At 42.4% G+C, this 24,725-nt stretch overlaps 1 long non-coding RNA gene across 1 annotated transcript in view; it reads right to left on the bottom strand.

The window, feature by feature from the left end:
• The window catches only part of LOC138978515 (uncharacterized), a 308,348-nt gene that overhangs the window by 145,252 nt on the left and 138,371 nt on the right, over positions 1 to 24,725 (bottom strand). The window lies entirely within an intron of this gene.

Below are 24,725 nucleotides of genomic sequence, written 5' to 3' on the forward strand. Positions count from 1 at the left end.
TACATTTCTATCGTCTTGAAACGCAGATCGCTTCTCAAGTAGTCAAGATTATGTCGGGTGGTGACAGAGTAGCCTCTATTGTGCTTTATGTGGCTGAATAAGCGATGGTCTTTTTGAACTTGGGCTAAGTTTGAACAACAAACAAGCCATAAATGAAGACCCAGCAGCGACCACAAGTCTTACTCTAAATTTGCTGTAAAGCTTTGTTTGTTTGTTTGTTTGTTTGCTTAACGCCCAGCCGACCACGAAGGGCCATATCAGGGCGGTGCTGCTTTGACATTTAACGTGCACCACACACAAGACAGAAGTCGCAGCACAGGCTTCATGTCTCACCCAGTCACATTATTCTGACACCGGACCAACCAGTCCTAGCACTAACCCCATAATGCCAGACGCCAGGCGGAGCAGCCACTAGATTGCCAATTTTAAAGTCTTAGGTATGACCCGGCCGGGGTTCGAACCCACGACCTCCCGATCACGGGGCGGACGCCTTACCACCAGGCCAACCGTGCCGGTTGCTGTAAAGCCCATGAAAAAGTTGGTGACTTGTTATGATCAAGATGGTACTTATTTCAGTGAAAGGAATGTGCAGATTCATACTGAAACTGATTTTCAGTGATTACCTAAATCAGAAACATAATCTATACATCTATCTATCTATACGGGGCGGGGATATAGCTCAGTTGGTAGCGCGCTGGATTTGTATTCAGTTGGCCGCTGTCAGCGTGAGTTCGATCCCAGGTTCGGCGGAAATTTATTTCAGAGTCCACTTTGTGTGCAGACTCTCTTCGGTGTCCGAACTCCCCCCCCCCCCCCCCCCCCCCCCGTGTACACTACATTGGGTGTGCACGTTAAAGATCCCACGATTGACAAAAAGGTCTTTCCTGGCAAAATTGCTTAGGCACAGTTAATAATTGTCTACCTATACCCGTGTGACTTGGAATAATAGGCCGTGAAAGGTAAATATGCGCCGAAATGGCTGCAATTACTGGCCGTATAAAATTTCATCTCACACGGCATCACTGCAGAGCGCCTAGAACTGTACCCACGGAATATGCGCGATATAAGCCTCATTGATTGATTGATTGATATACATCTATATACATATAAATAAAAGAGAGTGTCTGTCTGTCTGTGTGTGTGTGTGTGTGTCTGTCTGTCTGTGGTCGCCATACCTCAGAGATGGCAAAAGATAAGCACAAGATATTTTGCATGCACACTGCCCTGGACCCACAAATGTGCACCTGGGTTTTAGTTTCTCCAGACATTGTTTCCTTCCTCGGATAATTACCCTCCCCATCTATCAATACAGTCTATATAGTGCAAGGGAGGTAAGTCATGGTTTGTCACCCACGGAAGGGAGGTAACTCTCATCAAACCAGTATACCGTGTCATTCTCAAGGGTTACCCCCCGCCCGCTATCATCCCGCCGCCCCCCCCCCCCCCCCACACACACACACACTAACCCTGCCCCCTGTTCCCCCTCCCTGCCTTCCAGATCATCGCGAATAATGTTTACGAAACGATCGCCTCAGTGAAAGATCACGAGAATTTACAGATTTCTCTCCCTCATGAGGTATGCGTGCTTTGATCAGACGGTAACTACAGTGGGTGTGAGAAGGGGTAAACAAATCACGAAGAACACGTCGAACCAAATAGAAACTTGCCTTGCCTAATACATCCAAATGTATGAGCTCACACTGTCATTTTTATATTTAGTCAAGTTTTGACTAAATATTTTAACATCGAGGGGGAATCGAAACGAGGGTCGTGGTGTATGTGCGTGTGTCTGTCTGTCTGTCTGTGTGTGTGTGTAGAGCGATTCAGACTAAACTACTGGACCGATCTTTATGAAATTTGACATGAGAGTTCCTGGGTATGAAATCCCCGAACGTTTTTTTCATTTTTTTGATAAATGTCTTTGATGACGTCATATCCGGCTTTTCGTGAAAGTTGAGGCGGCACTGTCACGCCCTCATTTTTCAACCAAATTGGTTGAAATTTTGGTCAAGTAATCTTCGACGAAGCCCGGACTTCGGTATTGCATTTCAGTGTGGTGGCTTCAAAAATTAATTAATGACTTTGGTCATTAAAAATCTGAAAATTGTAAAAAAAAAAATAAAAATTTATAAAACGATCCAAATTTACGTTTATCTTATTCTCCATCATTTGCTGATTCCAAAAACATATAAATATGTTATATTTGGATTAAAACCAAGCTCTGAAAATTAAATATATAAAAATTATTATCAACATTTTTTTCGAAATCAATTTAAAAACACTTTCATCTTATTTCTTGTCGGTTCCTGATTCCAAAAACATATAGATATGATATGTTTGGATTAAAAACACGCTCAGAAAGTTAAAACGAAGAGAGGTACAGAAAAGCGTGCTATCCTTCTCAGCGCAACGAATACCCCGCTCTTCTTGTCAATTCCACAGGCACTGCCTTTGCCACGGGCGGTGGAGTGACGATGCTACGAGTATACGGTCTTGCTGCGTTGCGTTGCGTTCAGTTTCATTCTGTGAGTTCGACAGCTACTTGACTAAATATTGTATTTTCGCCTTACGCGACTTGTTCTTATCCACATTGGAATAAGATTCGAGAGGTTTCTGAGAGAGGGGAGAGCAGAAACACCCGGGCGAAGCCGGGCCTGACTGCTAGTACTCATAGAAATCAGTAAATGTTGCTGATGCTATTTTCATGTTTGTGCTTCAGTTCTTCAATCATTTTAATAGAATTGATATAATTAAGTAGTCAGTATATATTACCTCTTGGTCCCAGACAAATTACATCGCCATGAACACGTCAGAACAAGGATCGCATGTCCAGCGCTGATCAGATCAGAGTGAAGAAATTATACGTATGCATGAAATTACGAAATTGGAATCAACATCGTTAACAAAGCCTCAGCTACCTCCTCCCATCCCCTTTTATCAAGCAACCAAGTCCACAGGAAAAAAGAAGAAAACAAAGCGCAAACCAGTTGATGATTATTAACTTTGTTTAACACATTGATGGTGTCATGATTCATATACTGATATCTATATATATACGACTTCTGTCTGTCTGTCTGTCTGTCTGTCTGTGTGTGTGTGTGTCTGTCTGTGAGTTCGCGATGCACGGCCAAAGTTCTCGATGGATCTGCTTCAAATTTGGTGGGCATATTCAGGTAGATCCGGGACAGGACACAACCTGGTCGATATTTGAACACGTGCTCTCAGCGCGCAGCGCTGAACCGATTTTGGTTCCACCTCAGCTATTTTGGTTCCACCTCAGCTACCCGGGCCCCCATACCGACACACCAAAGCCAAAGTTCTCGGTGGATCTTTTTCAAATTTGGACACCGTATTCAGCTACACCCCGGACACAATATCATCGATGAGATATTTCAACACGTGCTCTCAGCGCGCAGCGCTGAATCGATTTTGGTTTTTGTGTTCATTTCACCATTATAAGTAACTCTTCCTTATCTTCTCATCTTCTCCAGGTTTTCAGCGTTTACCTCCCTTCCTTCGTATGGTGCACTATAGTATGAGTGGAGCGTCTTCGGATATTCCCGGCGTTCTGTTACTATTTTTAGAAGGTCACCGCAGTGTCCAGAACGTAAATTGGACCCGTAAATTATCCTCACTGTAAAAGTGCAAAGGTCGAATCAATTTATAGCCACGCGAAAAATACACTGTCATCTATCTGTCTATAGATCCGGCTTCTCTGTGTTTGTGTGTGTGTGTGTGTGTGTGTGTGTGTGTCTCTCTATGTGAGCAACACCTGGGGATTGTTCAGTTCTGTTTGTGATGTGGTCTGGCGGCTTTTGTGTATTTGTATGTACTGGCCTTCCTTTGAAAAGCCATAACAGTTCAAAAGGGCTTACAGATAAGCTATAAATTGCTCAATCCTGTTTGAGTGGAGTTCGCCTCCAAAGGTGATTAACACGGTTACATTCGTCGACAAGGATGGGACTCGATATGGTCAGGAATGGCATTATGGCCACTGAATCATTTTCGTGCTGTTCCCATTCCACGAATCTGGGAGGGACCTAAGCTTGGCGGGTCCATTGTTCGGACCCGGCAGAGCCGGCGTACAGCTCTAAGTACTTCTTCCCGGCGAAGCCGGCTACCCGGCGAAGCGGGTATTCATTCTAGTAGTGATATATATACATCATTAAATATATGATTTCAGTATTCCGTCCATCCAGGAGCATCAAAACGGTGTCACCATTGCCATACTAGAAGATCTGACAGGTTGAATGGATCCGGCAGACAAAGATCTGTTGATTCTACGGCGGCCAGAACTGGTGGAAGACATCAACATCATAAATGGCCTTCTCACTCATCTCATCTCACGTAAAGTGCTCAACAAGCGAATGGTGCAGAGTATCACTGTGAGTTGATTCTAAGAACCACGTATACTTGTAACTGTAGCTAGGGGTAGGTCTGTGGGCTGTAGTTGTTCATTATCTGCCAAAACACTCTTCTCCACAATGAATGACCTTCTTGGCTGCTCTTCTGCTTCTCCCTTGCCCAACAACATTGACCCCTCCAAACTGTCGCAAGCTTTCTCTGATTACTTCCATAACAAGATCCAAACCATCCGTGACAAACTAGACAAAATCCCACACCAAAACTCTGAAACTCCTCCTGCATTTATGCTGACAGGTACATTGCTCTCGTCTGCATAGTTGTCAGCAAGACGGTTAGCTGCTCGTCTCCCTGTCAGCATCTCTCCGTTCTCTTCCAGTGTCACATTCTGGCTTCTGTTTTCCTCATCATTGAGCTGTCCGACGACTCTCCACAGCTTCGTTCCGTCTCTCTCAAGATTCAGCGCAGCGGTTTTTTCTCTCCAGCTTTTGCGTCTGACCTGAGAAATTCTTGAGAAATTCAGCCTTTGTCTGCTGGAGCCGTAGGTGGTTCTCATCTGATGGGCTACTTTCTGCTGCCTGTCTGGCAGATTCCATCTCATCCTGCAGTTCTTGTAGCTGGTTGGTCCAGTATGGCTTGTACTCTTTGCGAGCACCTCGTGGGATAGACTCGTGGGCTGCTTGCAGGATGCAGGCGTTCAGGTCTCTGACAACGTTACTGATGTTTCTACCTTGGACATGGAGGTCCTTGGTAAGAGTGTTTGTTCGGTGTCTGAAAAGACTCCATTTAGCCTTCTTGTAGTTCCAGCGATGGTGGACAGGGTAGTTCATGGTGTTCCTGTTGATGGAGAGGAACACTGGCCTGTGGTCACTTCCTCCTAACTGCTCTCCCACCTCCCTGGTGACGTCTCGGTGGACATCTTCGGTGCAGAGAGCAAGATCTGGAGTGGAGGTAGTGTGCCATCGTCTGGAGTAGAAGGTTGGAGTATCATCTGGGGAGTTTATGAGGATGAGTTGGTGTTCATCTTGCCAGTCTTCCACTTCTTCACCCCGGCGATCCATCTGACTGTAACCCCAACTCTGGGAGTGAGAGTTGAAATCACCTACTGCGAGAAAGCTCGAGTCTGGGACTTCGATGGTGTCAAGGGATAGTGGACGGTCGTTGGGGCAGTACAAGTTCAGGATCTGCAACTCTGTGTCATTCAGTTTGGCCCGAATCATCTGGTACTCTGCTCCCTCCATGTGGACGGCTGTTTCGCAGGCTTGGATGTTGTTCCTAACTAGTGTCAGGACTCCGCCTTTGCGTCTGTCAGCTCTGTCCTGTCTGAAGCACTGGTAGCCTCTGACCTTGAAGGTTTTTCCCATCTGCAGGTGGGTTTCTTGAATGCAGCAGACGTTTATGCTCCTTTCATGCAAGATATGTTCTAGCTCTGTCTTCTTGTTCATGACTCCTTCTGCATTCCACTGCATCACCATAAAAGGTTGACGCTTCTTGGATGTTGAAGTGGTTGTTGTGCTACCAGTCGCATTCCTCCTCCGTCCCCTGGCGCAGCAAGACGGACGAGAGGGACCTCCCGTAGCTGAGGTTGGACTCCTTTGAGGCTTGGAGCCCGGCGCTGCCTCACCCTGGAGGGACCTCAGTGGGCGAGCGCCATGAGTGTCGCTTCTGTCTGATGGTGTCATGGTTGGCGTTGGTGCGTGGTACCATGGTTTATTAGAGTGCGCCGTGCAGCCCAGTACCTCCGTCTTCAGCACTCGAGGTTTCTGTCGGGGTTGCCTCACCCTTAGCTCATGGCCCGTACGTCCTACCCTGAGAGCACAGGGGGGAGGATTTGCCAGTTTGGTCCTCGGCCGCAAGCGGCTGGTCTTCATATCTGAAGGCCGTTCCCCTATCCGCCACTCGGGGACGCGCTGGGTTGAGGGTGGTCGCCCCACTGAAAATCCCACACTGGGTTAAAGAAGTTGAGCCTGTCCCAGATTTTTTGTGTCAAGCCTCACGATAGTCCACTATTTGACGGCATGATTTTGTATTGAACGTCATATTGCCAGGAGCCTGGATTCTAAATAATAATGGAACAGCCCTCGTATAGCACAAGAGGAGCAGACCAAAACAGAAAAGTCATTTCAATCTTCTTTCCTTTTACAGGCGGTCACTTATTTCTCTACATTATGTGACGCTGTGCATTATCTGGTTTTATTACCTCATGTTTTTTTGTTTTTTTGCACAGGTCAACTCTGATGTATCTCGCAAAGTGTCCAGAACGCCCCAGAGTGAGATGGACCGTATGTCACAGATGTCTGAGTACAAGAGTTCCCTGCGTCAGCCCTACCTCTTTTTCTACCCTGGCATTGGTGCTCCTTCTGTCTGATGATGGGTAAGTACCCCTCCTTTCCCTTTTAAAAAAAAAATGGTGGTTGATTGGTTGTTTTGTCATTGTTTTTTGTTTGTTTGTGTGGTTTTGTTTTATTTTTGTTTCTTCTTTGTTTGTCGATTTGATGCCTTGAAAGTCCCTTTTTACGACCTAAAATTCTGAGAAAATCAGAGGGAGTCTTAAAATGGCGGTAGATTTATGGAGGTTCTGAACAGAAAATGTAGATAAGAATTGTCTCTAAATTTGAGGGGGGGGGGGGGGGGGGGGGGGGGGCACTGTATGTATGTCACCTATTAGCTGACTGTCATTTGCATTGGAATTTGCATTTGTTCATGGGTAATGCAGTTGTAAAGTCATCACCCCATTCTTGTAATTCATTTGATTTACTGTTGTGACTGAGTGTCCAGTTTCTATTGGAGCAAGGCCTGAAGTTTCTGACCTTGTTCCAGTTTTTACAGTGGTCATTAGGCCCCCCCCCCCCCCCCCCCCCCCCCCCCCCCAAAAAAAAAAAAAAAAGATAGTCTGTTTACGGTAACATAGGCAAAAAACCCATATTTTTCAGTTATTTTGCCAAAAAACAAAGGTTTTTTTCTTCTTTTCCAAATGCCAAAAAAAGGCTAGGGTCGCGCGAAAAAATAGGGTCGATCGGGATACCGTAAACAGACTATTTTTTTTGGGGGGGGCCCTTAGGGTTACTCTATGAAAGTATGCGAGAATTTAGTTTGGTCATTGGCGATATACAAAAAATTGGAAGACACGGGTGGTTTCCCTTTTAGTAATTGTCTTTTATATAAAAGACTGGGTATGAGCTTATTTAGAACACCTTTAAAAATGTTTTATGTAAATTTGGAGTCTTGTTGTTGTTGTGTTTTTAACTTGTATTGTAGTAAGTGTTTTGGATTGTGACTTCTATTTTTGAGAAAAGGAAATTATGCTTCAATACAGTAGAGCAATTATAGTTCTACATTCTGAGACTAAATGACTCTTTCTGATTACCATATTTTACACAATTTATTCATTTGCAGTGACCTGATCATCGAAATGGGGTTGCTCTTACCAACCACATCTTCTCCGTCCTGTCAGCATTATTGTTATTGCATTTTCTTCATCGTTCATCTCATCTTGGGTGCAGCTGTGCTGTGCTACTTCAAGACTTGTCTGGACAAACTGCTGCCACTGGTTACAAGAGTGGGATTTGAACACTGATTCACGTAAATACGCTATAGATTGCACATACTCTTACTTACTTACTGCACATACTTGTCTGAACAATCGCCTAACCCCAGGAGGTTGAGGTGGGTTACACCCAGAGAATTCATAACATTTCATTCAATGTTGGTAGTATTGCTGCTTTTTTGCGGAGGCCACAACCATGGAAGCTTTTTTCGTTTTTCCTCAAGTCCTTCTTCTTCTTTGTTCATATGCTTAGACTCCCACGTTCACTCATGTTTTTAGCACGAGTGGAATTTTACATGTATGACCGTTTTTACCCCGCCATTCAGGCAGCATACGCTGATTTCGGGGGAGGCATGCTGGGTATTTTCGTGTTTCTATAACCCACCGAACTCTGACATGGATTACAGGATCTTTTCTGTGCGCACTTGGTCTTGTGCTTGCGTGTACACACGAAGGGGGATAAGCCACTAGCAGGTCTGCACATAAGTTGACCTGGGAGATCGGAAAAATCTCCACACTTAACCCACCAGGCGGTCGCGGCCGGGATTCGAACCCTCGACCTTCCGATTAAGAGGCCGACGTCTTACCACCACGCCACTGCGCCCGTCTCTCCTCAAGTCCCATTCCTGTGGTTACTAAAAATATGAGTACAGTGAAACCCCCCTTTTAAGACCTCCACAAATCTGAGAAAATCGGGTCTTAAAAAGGAGGGAGTCTTAAAATGGGGGTTTGTTTGTTTGTTCGTTCATGGGCTGAAACTCCCACGGCTTTTACGTGTATGACCGTTTTTACCCCGCCATTTAGGCAGCCATACGCCGCTTTCGGAGGAAGCATGCTGGGTATTTTCGTGTTTCTATAACCCACCGAACTCTGACATGGATTACAGGATCTTTTCTGTGCGCACTTGGTCTTGTGCTTGCGTGTACACACGAAGGGGGATACAGACCTGTTTACCCTTACGATTTTGGCGTAATTTATTACGATTTTCTGCAAAAAATACGCCATTCCGCTATCCGTGTCAAGACTACGATTTTCATAAATAAAAAAAATGTAAACTTTTTATTTTTATTTATTTTTTTTTTTTTAATCAATTCACATGTTTGGCATTGTTTTTTCAATGGCAAAATGGGGTAAAAAAGCACAGGACTGACCAGAGATCATGTCTGTCTGATAAGACGCTGGAGAGCCTTAGTAGTGGTGAAGTCTCGCCCTCACTCATTCGGCAAGCGCAAGTACAGTAGAGAAGCGCTTGACACACTGAAAAAGGCCTACTACGAGCAAAAGAAAAAGAATCAGTGATGCATGTGCTTTTGATGTGATCTTCGTTGAAATTATGATGACTACAAAAACAGACTGATGTGTTTTGTTTGTGAATGATGAATATATGTGCATGATTGCGTTTCGCAGACACAGTTGTCATATGCGTTGTAATTGGCGATGAATGCTGGATGATTACTATTTTTGTGCCAGGATTACTATTTTTGGGGCTGAGCATTACTCCAAAACACTTATGGGGGTAAACAGGTCTGGGGATAAGCCACTAGCAGGTCTGCACATAAGTTGACCTGGGAGATCGGAAAAATCTCCACACTTAACCCACCAGGCGGTCGCGGCTGGGATTCGAACCCTCGACCTTCCGATTAAGAGGCCGACGTCTTACCACCACGCCACTGCGCCCGTCTCTCCTCAAGTCCCATTCCTGTGGTTACTAAAAATATGAGTACAGTGAAACCCTCCTTTTAAGACCTCCACAAATCTGAGAAAATCGGGTCTTAAAAAGGAGGGAGTCTTAAAATGGGGGTTTGTTTGTTTGTTCGTTCATGGGCTGAAACTCCCACGGCTTTTACGTGTATGACCCGTTTTTACCCCGCCATTTAGGCAGCCATACGCCGCTTTCGGAGGAAGCATGCTGGGTATTTTCGTGTTTCTATATCCCACCGAACTCTGACATGGATCACAGGATCTTTTTCGTGCGCACTTGGTCTTGTGCTTGCGTGTACACACGGGGGTGTTCGGACACCGAGGAGAGTCTGCACACAAAGTTGACTCTGAGAAATAAATCTCTCGCCGAACGTGTGGACGAACTCACGCTGACAGCGGCCAACTGGATACAAATCCAGCGCGCTACCGACTGAGCCACATCCCCGCCCAAAATGGGGGTAATTTTACAGAGGTTATAAACAGAAAGTCTGCGAAAACAAGGAGGAAGTCTTAAATTGGGGGGTCTTTAAAGGGGGGGTTGCACTGTACAATGTAATTGGCACGTAAGTTGTAATTGGCAAATTGCTGTTATGACGCTAAATTTTCTTGCTACTTTTCTTTCTTGTTTGCTTGGTTTTAAGTATGTATGCTATCTTACTCTTAGCAGTGAAATTGTTTGTGAGGATAAGCAAGTGTAAAGTCATCAAAGCTTTGGGAGATAGATGCTTCCTTTATTTCGACCATCATGTGAAGTTGAAACCTCAATCATCTCTTCTTGTTGTGGTTAAGCTTAGCTGTTGTATGGCTCACTTCAAAAAAATAATTATCTTGTGTGATGGTGATACTGTGTGGTGTTGTGAGCTTAGGAAGCAGTGTTTTGTCCAAATCGTGCACATCATGTACAGTGGTGCCAGTGATGAGAAGGCACCCTTAGGACCGACTAAAAGCGTTCCTACATTGCAGGTGGCCTGTCATGACAGTTATAATTGGGTCAAGATAATAGACAAGAACTACAGAAAGTGTCCTTTATTTAATCAATCAATCAATATGAGGCTTATATCGCGCGTATTCCGTGGGTACAATTCTAAGCGCAGGGATTTTTATTTTTTTTTATGTTTTTTTTTTATGCAATTTATATTGCGCACATATTCAAGGCGCAGGGATTTATTTATGCCGTGTGAGATTGAAGTTTTTTACACAATACATCACGCATTCACATCGGCCAGCAGATCGCAGCCATTTCGGCGCAAATCCTACTTTTCACGGCCTATTATTCCAAGTCACACGGGTATTTTGGTGAACATTTTTATCTATGCCTGTACAATTTTGCCAGGAAAGACCCTTTTGTCCATCGTGGGATCTTTAACGTGCACACCCCAATGTAGTGTACACGAAGGGACCTCGGTTTTTCGTCTCATCCGAAAGACTAGCACTTGAACCCACCACCTAGGTTAGGAAAGGGGGGAGAAAATTGCTAACGGCCCTGACCCAGGGTCGAACTCGCAACCTCTCACTTCCGAGCGCAAGTGCGTAACCACTCGGCCACCCAGTCCTTTATTGAGAGATGTCCTCTGATCGGAGGGGCCTCACATCACAGGTACCACTGTACTTCTGATGAAATTGTCTGTTACTTGAGTCTAGGCTGAGCCGACTCAGAAAGCCCGTAAAAGTGTCATTTGCTGATAAAATATCCTGCACTGGTATTTAACTGCACACCTGATCTATATCAGAACTGCTGCAAAGTGTAATTGAGGTGCTAGCCAGGAGTGTGGCTGTCATAATTAACATTTTCCACAAAGTGTGCACCTTGACAGCTATGGTATCACTGAGTTTTGGCCATTTATGCAGAGGTACCAACCATCCCATCGTTGACATTATTTTACAGTCCCAAAATAAATTATATTGAATTCAGATAACCACAAATAATACCACAAAAAATTCCTCTCATCAAAGATTTGACAAGTACAAGCAAACACGTGAGCTGTTAGTTCAGTCAAGATAGGTTCATGTAAAATCATCAGGTAGTCAAAATGCATACTTGTGTTCTGCTGGTCAAGGCTTCAGAAAAGCATTCTTGAACATAATTAGGTAACAGCAGAAGAATAACAAGACGAAAAGTACTAGATCAAGTAACAGGCTATATATTGAGTTGAACAAAATAGTGACTGAACTTTCAAATGATACAGAGAGAAGAGGTTTGGGGATAGCACTTCTGTTTATATCCCATGTGAGCACATGATCCAATAGACGAATTCCGGAAATAACTATGTCGGGTTTGTATGGGTTGTGAAACGCATGTGACGGGCGCAGTGGCGTGGTGGTAAGACGTCGGCCTCCTAATCGGGAGGTCGTGAGTTCGAATCCCGGTCGCTGCCGCCTGGAGTGGAGATTTTTCCAATCGTCCAGGTCAACTTATGTGCAGACCTGCTAGTGTCTTCACCCCCTTCGTGTGTACACACAAGCACAAGACCAAGTGCGCACGGAAAAGATCCTGTAATCCATGTCGGAGTTCGGTGGGTTATGGAAACACGGAAATACCCAGCATGCCTACTCAACGAAAGCGGAGTGAAGCTGACTATGCTCTCAGAGTATAGTGTGGGGAGCCCAAATGGGCAAACGAGCTCACACGTCACCAGAAAATTCTGGAACGCTGAAGAAGAAGAAGAAGAAACGCATGTACAGGAAGCACATGGCAATGTTTGTCTGTGCAAATCCAAGGGTACTCACTCTTGCAGAACCCATGCAAACCCGAAAGAGTTATTTCCAAAAATCGTTTCCTTTGTGGGTCTCAAGATTTTTGTGCAGGGATTTCATTAGCACATGGTACCTTTGACATGTTGTGTACATACTGATTGCATTTTATTGAGAATATATGCGGATTACATTGTATTGAGAATACATGCTGATTACATTGTATTGAGAATACATACTAATTACATTGTATTGAGAATACATCCTGATCACTGATTGAGAATTCCCCTGTGAGAAAGCTTTATCTGGGAGGGATTTAAAAAGGAAGAAATATGCTATTTTTTGCAGAAAATCCTTATTATGGCTTGTCAATTTTAGCAGAACAGTATTTTAATGAAAATATACAAGTTGGGTTTTTTCAGAGAAGAGGTGTACATGATTGTTCATGTTTGCTGATTTTGTGTGAATAATTAGAAGTGATAATATTGTTAAATGTTATTCATTTTTTTTCTTCTTCTTCTGCGTTTGTGGGCTGAAACTCCCACGTACACTCGTGTTTTTTGCACGAGTGGAATTTTACGTGTATGACCGTTTTTTACCCCGCCATTTAGGCAGCCATACGCCGTTTTCGGAGGAAGCATGCTGGGTATTTTTGTGTTTCTATGACCCACCGAACTCAGACAGGGATTACAGGATCTTTTTCGTGCGCACTTGGTCTTGTGCTTGCGTGTACACACGGGAGTGTTCGGACACCGAGGAGAGTCTGCACACAAAGTTGACTCTGAGAAATAAATCTCTCGCCGAACGTGGGGACGAACTCACGCTGACAGAGCGGCCAACTGGATACAAATCCAGCACGCTACCGACTGAGCTACATCCCCGCCCTGTTATCCATTGATAAATATAGATTTGTACAGAGATGTGTGATAATTACAATCATCTGAGATGAGTTTAGCATCATGTAGAAAGAGATTATTACTAACTTCATTGTTTTGTTTTTTGTGTGCCCTTGTTAAGAAGTCTGTATATGTACTAAAGTCCTGGTTATACAGGAAAAATGCAGTACTAAAACGTTGACCTTAACTCTTTTTTTCCCAAAGGAGCAAATTGGTGTTCTGCTGATGTAACAATATGAATACTTTTCATTCCACTTTTTGATACCATATGTTGTGTTCTATTGAGCAGTATTTAATAATAGGTACAAATAAATATTAATTAGAGCCGTGTATACTGTAAATATAGGAGGGAATGACTAGCAAGAAAATACCAGATTTTTCTGTCATCAAAAATCGGGGATTTAAACCAAAAAATTGGTACTTTGTGTTTCAATGTTCTAACTGTGGCAATAAATTTGGTCAACTAATTCTGCAAAAGAAGTAGAATAAATATAATCACAGCCCTTTTATAAGGATTTGCATGCAAATTTGGGATGAAAACTTTCAGTCAAAGGCATGGCCATGTTGATGAAAATTAACTGAAACAAAAAAACCGAAATTATTCAGTTTAACTTTCTTCCTGCAGTTAATCACTTCATTGTGACAGAGCTTAGACAAATAGATATAGACAACAGTGTTCAAAAGTCCAATGTGCATTAATATATTGAAGTGTCTGGTTAATTATACTGTTACATATTGAAGAGACATGATGTCTCCTGACTCCTCTGGTCAAACTGACCTGTGCCGTCCAATCATTGTAAGAGAAAACAATCATTACACTCACTGCCAGTTGTCACTCTTCAACCAATGTGTGTGCTCAATTTATAAACATTTTGTGTTCTACTTCATGGAAAAATGTCTTTTGATGGACATAACATTAAGACAAATATCACATTTTTCTGAAAGTGTATTCAGTTTGAGCTAGACACTTGCTTCTCTGGTCTCACATGATTTTCACAGATACTGTGTTGCTAACACAAAAGGACAAAACATATAATTTTTGTTGTTGCACAGTGTAACCAACCTTTTAAGACCCCCCCAATTCAAGACTTCCTCCCTTTTTACATTTAGTCAAGTTTTGACTAAATGTTTTAACATAGAGGGGAAATCGAGACGAGGGTCGTGGTGTATGTGTGTGTGTGTGTCTGTCTGTGCGTGTGTGTGTGTAGAGCGATTCCGACTAAACTACTGCACCGATCTTTATGAAATTTTACATGAGAGTTTCTGGATATGATATCCCCAGACGTTTTTTTTCATTTTTTTGATAGACGTCTTTGATGACGTCATATCCGGCTTTTTGTAAAAGTTGAGGCGGCACTGTCACACCCTCATTTTTCAATCAAATTGATTTAAATTTTTGCAAAGCAATCTTCGACGAAGGCCGGACTTTGGTATTGCATTTTAGCTTGGTGGCTTAAAAACTAATGAATGAGTTTGGTCATTAAAAATCGGAAACTTGTAATTAAAATTATTTTTTTATTAAACGATCCAAAAATAATGTCATCTTATTCTTCGTCATTTTCTGATTCCAAAAACATATACATATGTTATATTTGGATTACAAACAAGCTCTGAAAATTAAAGATATAGTTTGCTTGTTTTATACACTGTTGATGAAGAGTATGATTCATAGTGATATTTTGTTGTTTTAATGAATGTACATATCACAATGAACTTTGGTGATCATAATTAGTTTAATAACGAGAAGACATGGAATACAAGTGCTTGATGCAAGTCCATTTCTGAAAGTGTATTTGAGAGATGTTGTTCTCTTGTTATGTTGATTTTATTTCTTTTTGCTTTCTCATATTTTTCAAGGATTTTTGTCATGGTGTGGGTAGTTTTAGATGTGTTTTGAAAGTTAAAAACATTCCTTCTTAATGTTTTTTTGAATGCATTAGTTTGCAAATAGAATGTGATGCGTGCTTTATGCGTCCGTGGGATGTGTTCAGAGCTGGGATTCCTGAAACCTATCCAATTGTGTATTAAGTCTGCATACATGTACGCTTCCTGATATGGCCTCCATTTCAAGCTTACTACTGAGCGAGTTCGTGATTCCTCGGCTTGTACAAGTCCATATGCACTAATCTTACGGTGAAACAAGGTTGCTACAGAGGGATGGTTCGAATGCCCGTTTGTGATTGTACATTTGTGGTACATTGATCGTTTCGTGTTTTCAATTACACACTGTACATTCATATTTCATATACCTAGTGTGAAAACTCTGTACATGTATTAATCAAGAATGATACTAGTTTGATGGTGTTACTCTCCTGTATAATTGGTCAGCTTCAAACCCAATCCTCCTCTTTCCTTGTTGCACACAATATTGGCTAAGGAAGGAAACATAGGATCTGATGTTTCTTTGCAAAACACTATTAATTTTGGGAGGCTAACTCTTAATATTATCTAATATACAGAAATATATAAAAGTTACATACAGAAAAATATGGAATAGACGTTTTCTGGAAATAACTGTCAGGTTTTTTGGCGGTCTAGAGGACAGTGCAAACCTTTGAAATTTGAAAAAAAATGTGGAAACAGCTGAAAAACAATTAGAAACATACTTAAACTTGTCTTTCTGTACTGTGCTGTTCTGACAAAAAGCCAGTCAGAAGTTAATCAGAACTCACTTGTAAATCAGCATAGTGCTTTTAGTTATGCGCTATAGAAATCTCCTTAATAAATAAATAAATAAATTTTCGAAACTACAAGCTGCTTCACTGTACAAGTCACAACCCCCATTTGTTACTTGTAAATTGGGAAAATCCACACAATAGACGCTTCCAGTGTATTAGGCTAAGCCAAAGGAAGTACAGAGTTTGTATGGCCATGTTGGGTTTGATGCGTGCATGCCTGGTTTTCTCCTGTAGATGGGTGTCGGCACAGAAGGTCTGCCCGCTGTCCTCAGCCAACATGCTCCGTCTTCATGGCAGCTCAAATTTTTTATCGAGGTTCTCTCCTCTAGATCCGCCGTGTTTCGCCTAGGGGCTTGCGCTGCCTAGTTGATAGGGTCACCTCGTAGAGGATGTGGTCATAGTCCACGCACGGTCGGTCTTGGGATAGGGAAACGTTATGCTAGTCCGGAGGGATTACGCCACAATGGCCACCTCGCGAAGACCCAGGGTCCTAGACTAGGGAGGTCCAAGGGGGAGCACCGGAAGGGCTACCCCTCTACCCGCACCTCCAACACAATCCCTTCCCCTGGTAGCTTCATCCCCAAGGAGGAAACAGAGCTACCTGCAACACCCCGAAGTACAGAGTGAAAATAGGTTTGTTCCCGGAAATGTGCAGCAAGATCAAAGCCACCGGCATTGTCCCTGTAGATTCTAGGACACTTTCCCCCTGGATTTTTTCCCCCCTGACTTTATCCCCCCGAATTCTTCCACCCAGATTTTTTCCCCCCGTGACATTTTCCCCCTGAGACTTTTTCCCCCCGTGACTTTTCCCCCCTGGTTCACTTTCCCCCATGACTCTTTCCCCCCTCCCGCAGTGGGGCACTGCGGTTATGAAATTAAAGGCCCCTTCTGTTTTTGGAACCGCAGGAGCTTTCTAGTTTGCTGTTAGGTAGATTTTTGGTTCCTCTTTCCTGTCATGCTCTCTTTTTCTTCATGAATTCTTTTCTTTTTTCTGCCTTCTTGCTCATTCACCTGTGTTTTTTCCAAAAATCTCTTCTCTTGCCGCTTGTCTCGCGATTCATGTATAGTTTAATCTGTTAGTGTTCTGATGTAAGTCCAGCAGTAGATAGGTTAAGCCTATTTTAACATACTGGAAACTGGTAATCTTCCAGTAGGTATTAATTTAGTTTTACTAAAGCCTGCTGGGACACAAGTAATGGGTTAGTGCATTTGTAAACAGGAATCGCTTGACAAGTGGCCCCCTTCATCCCCCCCTTCCTCGTCCTGATATGGCTCTGCGTAGTCGGCTGGACGTTAAGCAACAAATAAACAAACAAACAAACATCTTTCCCCCCTTGACTCTTTCCGTTATTTTATTATTTCTATTTTAATTTTTTTGTTAATGCTTAATTTTTTGATAAAATGGATAAATAAAATGTGTATTCTTATACATGTGTGGTTCCTACTTTTAATTCAGCAGCTTTGGTTTAAAACACATACATACACATCTAAAAGAGTCTAAAAGAGTCTAAAAGAAAACACTGTATGCCGCGAAATGCGTTGGTTAGAGTCTTGGTATTTCCTTCTTGTGTGTGGCGGAGGATGACGAGCGACGTGTTGAGCAATCTCTGCTACGTTCACATCTAGAAGCGTCTAAAAGAAAACATTGTGTGCAATTCCGAGTAGGTATGAGTCAAGGTTTCTGTTGTCATATGACCGAACGAGCCGCAAAATGCGCTCGTTAGAGTCTTTGTATTTCCTTCTTTTGCCGGGGTGGTGGAGGATGACCAGCGATGTGTTGAGCAATCTCTGCTCGGTCAGCTGCTTCCTCTCTTCTGAGAACTTCCAGGAACTTCCAGAAGTTGGGGTGATGCGCTCCAACGTTTGACTGGAATCTTCTGTGCCATCCCTCACAGTGGTTATTTGTCCTTGGCATATCGTCATCAGTTCTTTCCTACTGGTTCCACATTTCAGATGGGAACAGCGGGTTTCACACATTCACAGATTTCACTTACAGTGGCTAACACTGCTCACTTCTCACGTGAAAATACAAATGTACGAATAATTTGTAAAGGGGTAGAAATGTTTGTGTCTAACACTGCTCACTTCTCACGTGATAATACAAACGTGCGACCAATTTGTAAAGGGGTGGAAATGTTTGTGTCTTCTCACGTGATCATCAATTGATATAAAAAAACGTTGCTAAAAATTCACAAGAGGGAAAGAGTCACGGGGGAAATAGTCCGAGGGGAAAAGTCACGGGTGGAAAGAGTCCCAGGGGGAAAAAGTCACGGGGGGAAATAATCCGGGTGGAAGAATTCGGGGGGATAAAGTCAGGGGGGAAAAAATCCAGGGGGAAAGTGCCCTGATAGGGTCCCTGTTCTTATTAAACCCAGTGTACTCTACCAGCTGCACACCCTTGTAATTAATTAGACACTGACCTGGTGACCCTGGGTCAATGACTGATATTTTCAACTGAGACAGACCCCTTGCATTTCCGAGAAAAATGGCCCAAGGAGACCCCGACAAGATCAGAGCAGTAGAAACATGCATACGGGAACAGAGGGAGTGTTATGTTTCAATTTGCATCGCGATGTGGTTACATGTGTACTCTTTTTTCGTCATACGCAAGGAGCTACCATCAATAGGGCACAGGGGTCACAGTTAAGGTGCTGAGGTCAGAACAGCAGAAACATGCATATTGGTACAGAGGGAGTGTTATGTTTCAATTTGTATCGCAATGTGGTTACATGTGTACTTTTCTTTCAACATACGAAAAAGGCACTACCATCAATACGGCACAGGGGTCAAAGTTAAGGGGAAAAAGTTGTGCCTTGTAGTCCTCGATATAAGGTATGTTGGGTTGCCATGGTCAGGGTTTGAGGATCACAGCTGTACTGATAAGCACTTTCAGGTGTGCTGCCTTTCTCAATTTGCGTACAGGTTTGGGTTTGGAGCTGAAGTCTTAACAGTTAACATGTTTGCACTTTCACCTGGTTTTCCTATTTAACAGTTTTTCATGCATAATTCTTTCAGTCCATTTTATATTTTAAAAGCACCACATTTGTGTTCAAATCGTGAACGCCGTCCAAGTTAGTTCAAAGCCTGGTATGATAATGCCAGTGAACATTCCATGAAACATCTGTTGTTTTGTGTTTCAAAGAAATCCAACAGCATTTTGCCCGCATATTGATATTGTTTGCTTGCAACTTTTTCTTACAACTTAATGGTCCAGTTTTGTTGAAGCTTTTTTTTGTTGCTGATTGTGTCAGATATAAAGTTCTGTAAGGTAGAGTATCTAGGAGCTTAATGCTATGATGTCTCGAAGAATTGAAAAGCAATGTGAAAGCAATTTATATCTATATATATTCTAAATAAAAATTGTTGACTCAAGAGATTTATTCTGTATGTGCACATGGATATGGATTCTTTCAGCTGGTATTTTGTAAGTAAATGTGGTTGATGAGATTTGATGTTTCTAAAAAAATAAAAAATAAATATAAATATTGTTGACAAAAAGCTGTCGGGTGCATTTGAAAGAGGTAAATATCGTCTGCAACCTATGTAAGCACAATCCATTAAGATTAGACTTTAAACAAAAATAAACAGTAAAATTGAGTCTTTCGTCATTCACAATGAGTCCAAGAACTGGTGTTAGAAGAGGAACACTCTCTGCTGAATTCTGTGCTGAATTAAGCGAATAAATATTTTTGCAAAAAACATTTGAGGCTTGTGTTCATTGGTTCCTGCATGTTTGTATGAAATCATTCCTTGAGAGAAAGCTCTGTTTAGTTGTGTTTATTGTTTGTAATTCAATACCTCAAAAGTGAGGAGGGCAAAGAACTCCCTCACTCACACACACACACACACACATTCAACACACTCAAGTTCAACAAAAAGGAGAAAATGACGAAGAAAAAAACATCTCTCTCTCTCTATCTCTCTGCACACAAAAACACAGGTTCAATTCCGACAGAAAGAAAGAACAAGTCGCGTAAGCCGAAATTACTACATTTAGTCAAGCTGTGGAACTCACAGAATAAAACTGAACGTAGTCCGCCGCTAGTGCAAAAGGCAGTGAAAGTGACGAGCCTGTTTGGCGCGGCAGCGGTTGCGCTGTGCTTCATAGCACGCTTTACTGTACCTCTCTTCGTTTTAACTTTCTGAGCGTGTTTTTAATCCAAACATATCATATCTATATGTTTTTGGAATCAGGAACCGACAAGGAATAAGATGAAATAGTTTTTGAATCAATTTCGGAAATTTAATTTTGATCATAATTTTTAGATTTTTAATTTTCAGAGATTGTTTTTAATCCAAATATAACAAATGTATATGTTTTTGGAATCAGAAAATGACGAAGAATAAGATTAAATTGTTTTTGGATCGTTTAATAAAAAAATAATTTTAATTACAAGTTTCCGATTTTTAATGACCAAACTCACTCATTAATTTTTAAGCCACCAAGCTGAAATGCAATACCAAACCCCGGCCTTCGTCGAAGATTGCTTTGCCAAAATGTCATCAATTTGATTGAAAAATGAGGGTGTGACAGTGCCGCCTTAACTTTTACAAAAAGCCGGATATGACGTCATCAAAGGTATTTATCGAAAAAAATAAAAAAACGTCCGGGGATATCATACCCAGAAACTCTCATGTCAAATTTCATAAAGATCGGCCCAGTAGTTTAGTCTGAATCGCTCCACACACACACACACACACACACACACACACACATACACCACGACCCTCGTCTCGATTCCCCCCTCTATGTTAAAACATTTAGTCAAAACTTGACCTCTCTCTCTCTCTCTCTCTCTCTCTCTCTCTCTCTCTCTCTCTCTCTCTCTCTCTCTCTCTCTCTCTCTCTCTCTCTCTTACACGCACATACACAGAGAAGGACAACATTATAATGTATAGAATCTGGGAGGGGAGTTTGGGCGCAGTTCTGTGCATGCACCCAGTCACCTGATTTCTGTTCATCTTTCTCCCTGCCAACATTACTTGTCATGCCAATAAAGCAATCCGTCAAAAAGCTGCTGCGGCACGTTCACACAACGCTCTCGTCATGCGTAGGTCTATTTGATGCGCGTTGCCCCTGGCAACCAGAGGGCGTGGCCCATGTGATGCGTTGATTAGAAAAGACAGTGACGAGTGATCAAGAAACACAATGCACAGAAAGTGTGTGTTTTGCTGATAGTGTTTTCTCTGCACTTGCATAATGATGATGTCGTTGGTGAGATCTGCAGCATCATGATTATATCGTCCCTGTCGATGGCACATGAAATAGAGGATGCAAAAATCAACTAGTCAGTCTGATGTGCAATATCAATTTAAAACAAGCGGTTTTGGAATTCTTTCGCCTGGTTGCAAAAGCAAAAATCTGAAAAAACAAAAAAACACACCAACGCAAACAAAAAAAGACGGGCGTTTTCGTAGATAGGTTTACTGTACACATTCTTCACAAACAAAAGAATAATGCCGAACAAAAGACAAGACTGCAAAGGTATTTTTCGTTAGTCCATTTTTGTTTACCTACTAAATCGCTCAAGCTCAGCCCCCCCCCCCCCCCCCCCCCCCTCTCTCTCGCACGTACACACGCGAGCGCTCACCACCCCCTTCTCTCTCTCTCTGTCAGTGGTGCCTGCGATTCTGTATCTGTATCTGTCTGTTACGCTGCACTTGTAGAACAAGTCATCCAGATGTCTGGCATTGTTGCAGCGATTGATGAAAGGACACCCTTGGGACCAACCAAAAGTGACATATTGCAGGTAAACCTTTTATAACATGTATATTTTGATATAAAATCAACGGACAACAGAAAGTGTCCTTTCAATGAAGGTGTCCTCTCGTCGAAGGGGCCTCACAATGCAGATACATGCACCACTGTAAGAAGAAAATGTAAGTTTTACGCCCTCACGGCAAAGCCATTAGGGGCACGTTACACACACCACTGTAATCACAAGTGAAACGCTTTATTGAAAACTTTAAATGTCACCAAGACGCAGAAGAAAAACTAAATTTACATGATTGAAAACATCGACATACTTGCTCCCACCTTGGTATGACTCATTGGCCTGACCTTTCAAGCGAAAATCATCAATGCGAATTGAAAGCACAGTTCTTCTGATGGAAATGATTCGGCTCGCTGTCTTAGATTAGGCCAAGCTTTTACACTGAGTAAACCATCTCTCCACTTCATCTTGAACACGCGGCCAGTGTACTGGCCTTGACACGGAACGATTCAAGGGGGGCAATCTCAAGTCATCTGAAAGAGAGAAATCCAAATGCAATCCGCCTTGTTCGATTTTATGGGCTTGGACGATAGAGAAAAATAAGAAAAGCAAAAGCTGGAGTCCAGTCTGGACGAAACTGCTATCAAGAACGCAGAATTGAGTTTTTCTGAGTTTTTTTTAGCCGTAAGCGCCATGTTTATCGGAGCAGGAAACTCTTCCAGAGTGAGGCCCCTTTGATGGTTTCACTGCGGTGAACAGCAGTTATGAGAAATTCGAAATAAGAAATGGCGCTTACGGCTAAAAAAAAACAAACTCTGAAAAAATCAATTCTGCGTTCTTGATAGCAGTTTCGTCCAGACTGGACTCCAGCTTTTGCTTTTCTTATTTTTCTCTATCGTCCAAGCCCATAAAATCGAACAAGGCGGATTGCGTTTGGATTTCCCTCTTTCAGATGACTTGAGATTGCCCCCCTTGAATCGTTCCGTGTCAAGGCCAGTCACTGAGTGTACTGGCCGCGTGTTCAAGATGCTCTCCACTTCAACTCATACCGAAATTCAACAAGCTGGGTGTTTCCTGTGCAGAGCGGGATGTTTTGACGAATTAATTTTGTAACTGACACTAGTGTCAATCTACAAATCGATTCAGTCATTACACACACAAAATTGGCCCAGGAAGCAGCCAGGATGCTCAATTCTCGATTTGCGTCGAAGTGCATAGATGACCTTGGTCAGATTTGAGATAGTGAGAGAAAAAACAAGTCGCGTAAGGCGAAATTACAACATTTAGTCAAGCTGTCGAAGTAACAGAATGAAACTGAACTCACTGCATTTTTACAGCAAGAGCGTATACTCGTAGCATCGTCAGTCCACCGCTCGATGCACAGGCAGTGAAATTGACAAGAAGAGCGTGGTAGTAGTTGCGCTGAGAAGAATAGCACGCTTTTCTTTATCTCTATTCTTTTTAACTTTCTGAGCGTGTCTTTAATCCAAACATCTATATGTTTTTGGAATCAGGAACCCACAAGGAATAAGATGAAATTGTTTTTAAATCGATTTCGGAAATTTTATTTTAATAATAATTTTTATATTTTTAATTTTCAGAGCTTGTTTTTAATCCGAATATAACATATTTATATGTTTTTGGAATCATAAAATGATGAAGAATAAGATAAACGTAAATTTGGATCGTTTTATAAAAAAAAAATTTTTTTTACAATTTTCAGATTTTTAATGACCAGTCATTAATTAATTTTTAAGCCATCAAACTGAAATGCAATACCGAAGTCCGGCCTTCGTCGAAGATTGCTTGGCCAAAATTTCAATCAATTTGATTGGAAAATGAGGGTGTGACAGTGCCGCCTCAACTTTTACAAAAAGCCGGATATGACGTCATCAAAGACATTTATCAAAAAAAAGAAAAAAACGTCCGGGGATATCATTCCCAGGAACTCTCATGTCAAATTTCATAAAGATCGGTCCAGCAGTTTCTGAATCGCTCTACACACACACACTGACACACACGCACGCACACACACACACACACACATACACCACGACCCTCGTCTCGATTCCCCCTCTATTTTAAAACATTTAGTCAAAACTTGACTAAATGTAACAAAACTTGACTAAATGTAAAAAGCAGTCACTGAGGATGCTGATTTCTCAACAAGTGGATAGAGAAGGCTACATGGCTTTTTTAAATATTGAACTGCATGCGAGCAAAAGCGAGCTGTTCACTATTTGAAAAAGCAACGAGTGTAAATCTGGTACGACACAGCAAGCAATGTAGTATTCTGTTTATCCTACATACTGTACTTACGTGTATTTTACTGAAAATGTCTTGCAGTCGAGCCGGGCCGCTAAATTGAAGACGCTTGTTTTTGGAACCTCAATCTCTTCAAAAGCCTCGTGCAATCTAGTACGTCAAAGCAAAGAAACGTCACTCTGAAAGTGTGGCGTGACGTCTTAGTTCTAAAGATTCATCGAGGGTAATTAGCGAGCGCAATTTTTGTTTCTATAATGACGTTTGTCTCGGTGACTTTGGCATCATACGCAGTGGATAAACAGGTCCCTGCCAGACTTGCTTGACATGACCTCATTTACATGATATACACACGTGTGATTTGAACGATTATTATCTCACGGGTGTCTCTCTAACGTATGTAGGATAAATGACCTTACCTCTGTCATGTAAAAGCCTGGTCAGATAGGAGATAGTGAGAAAACAAAGCAGGTTTGTTTGTTTGTTTGCTTAACGCCCAGCCGACCACCGGAAGGGCCATAGTCAGGGCGGTGCTGCTTTGACATATAACGTGCGCCACACACAAGACAGAAGTCGCAGCACAGGCTTCATGTCTCACCCAGTCACATTATTCTGACACCGGACCAACCCGTCCTAGCACAAACCCCATAATGCCAGACGCCAGGCGGAGCAGCCACTAGATTGCCAATTATAAAGTCTTAGGTATGAAACAAAGCAGGCAGGATGCTGATTTTTGGTATGTGTCCAAGTGGGGGAGTGGGTGGGTGGCTCTACCCCATTTAAAAGCCTTGCCAGTTCTCAGGAAGTGAACAAAAAGTTTTGTCCAAGGAATTGACTGTGGAGGGATGGATGGATGGCCTTACCCAATGCATAG

The sequence above is a fragment of the Littorina saxatilis genome, linkage group LG10, assembly GCF_037325665.1.
Source record: "Littorina saxatilis isolate snail1 linkage group LG10, US_GU_Lsax_2.0, whole genome shotgun sequence".
NCBI lineage: Eukaryota > Metazoa > Mollusca > Gastropoda > Littorinimorpha > Littorinidae > Littorina > Littorina saxatilis.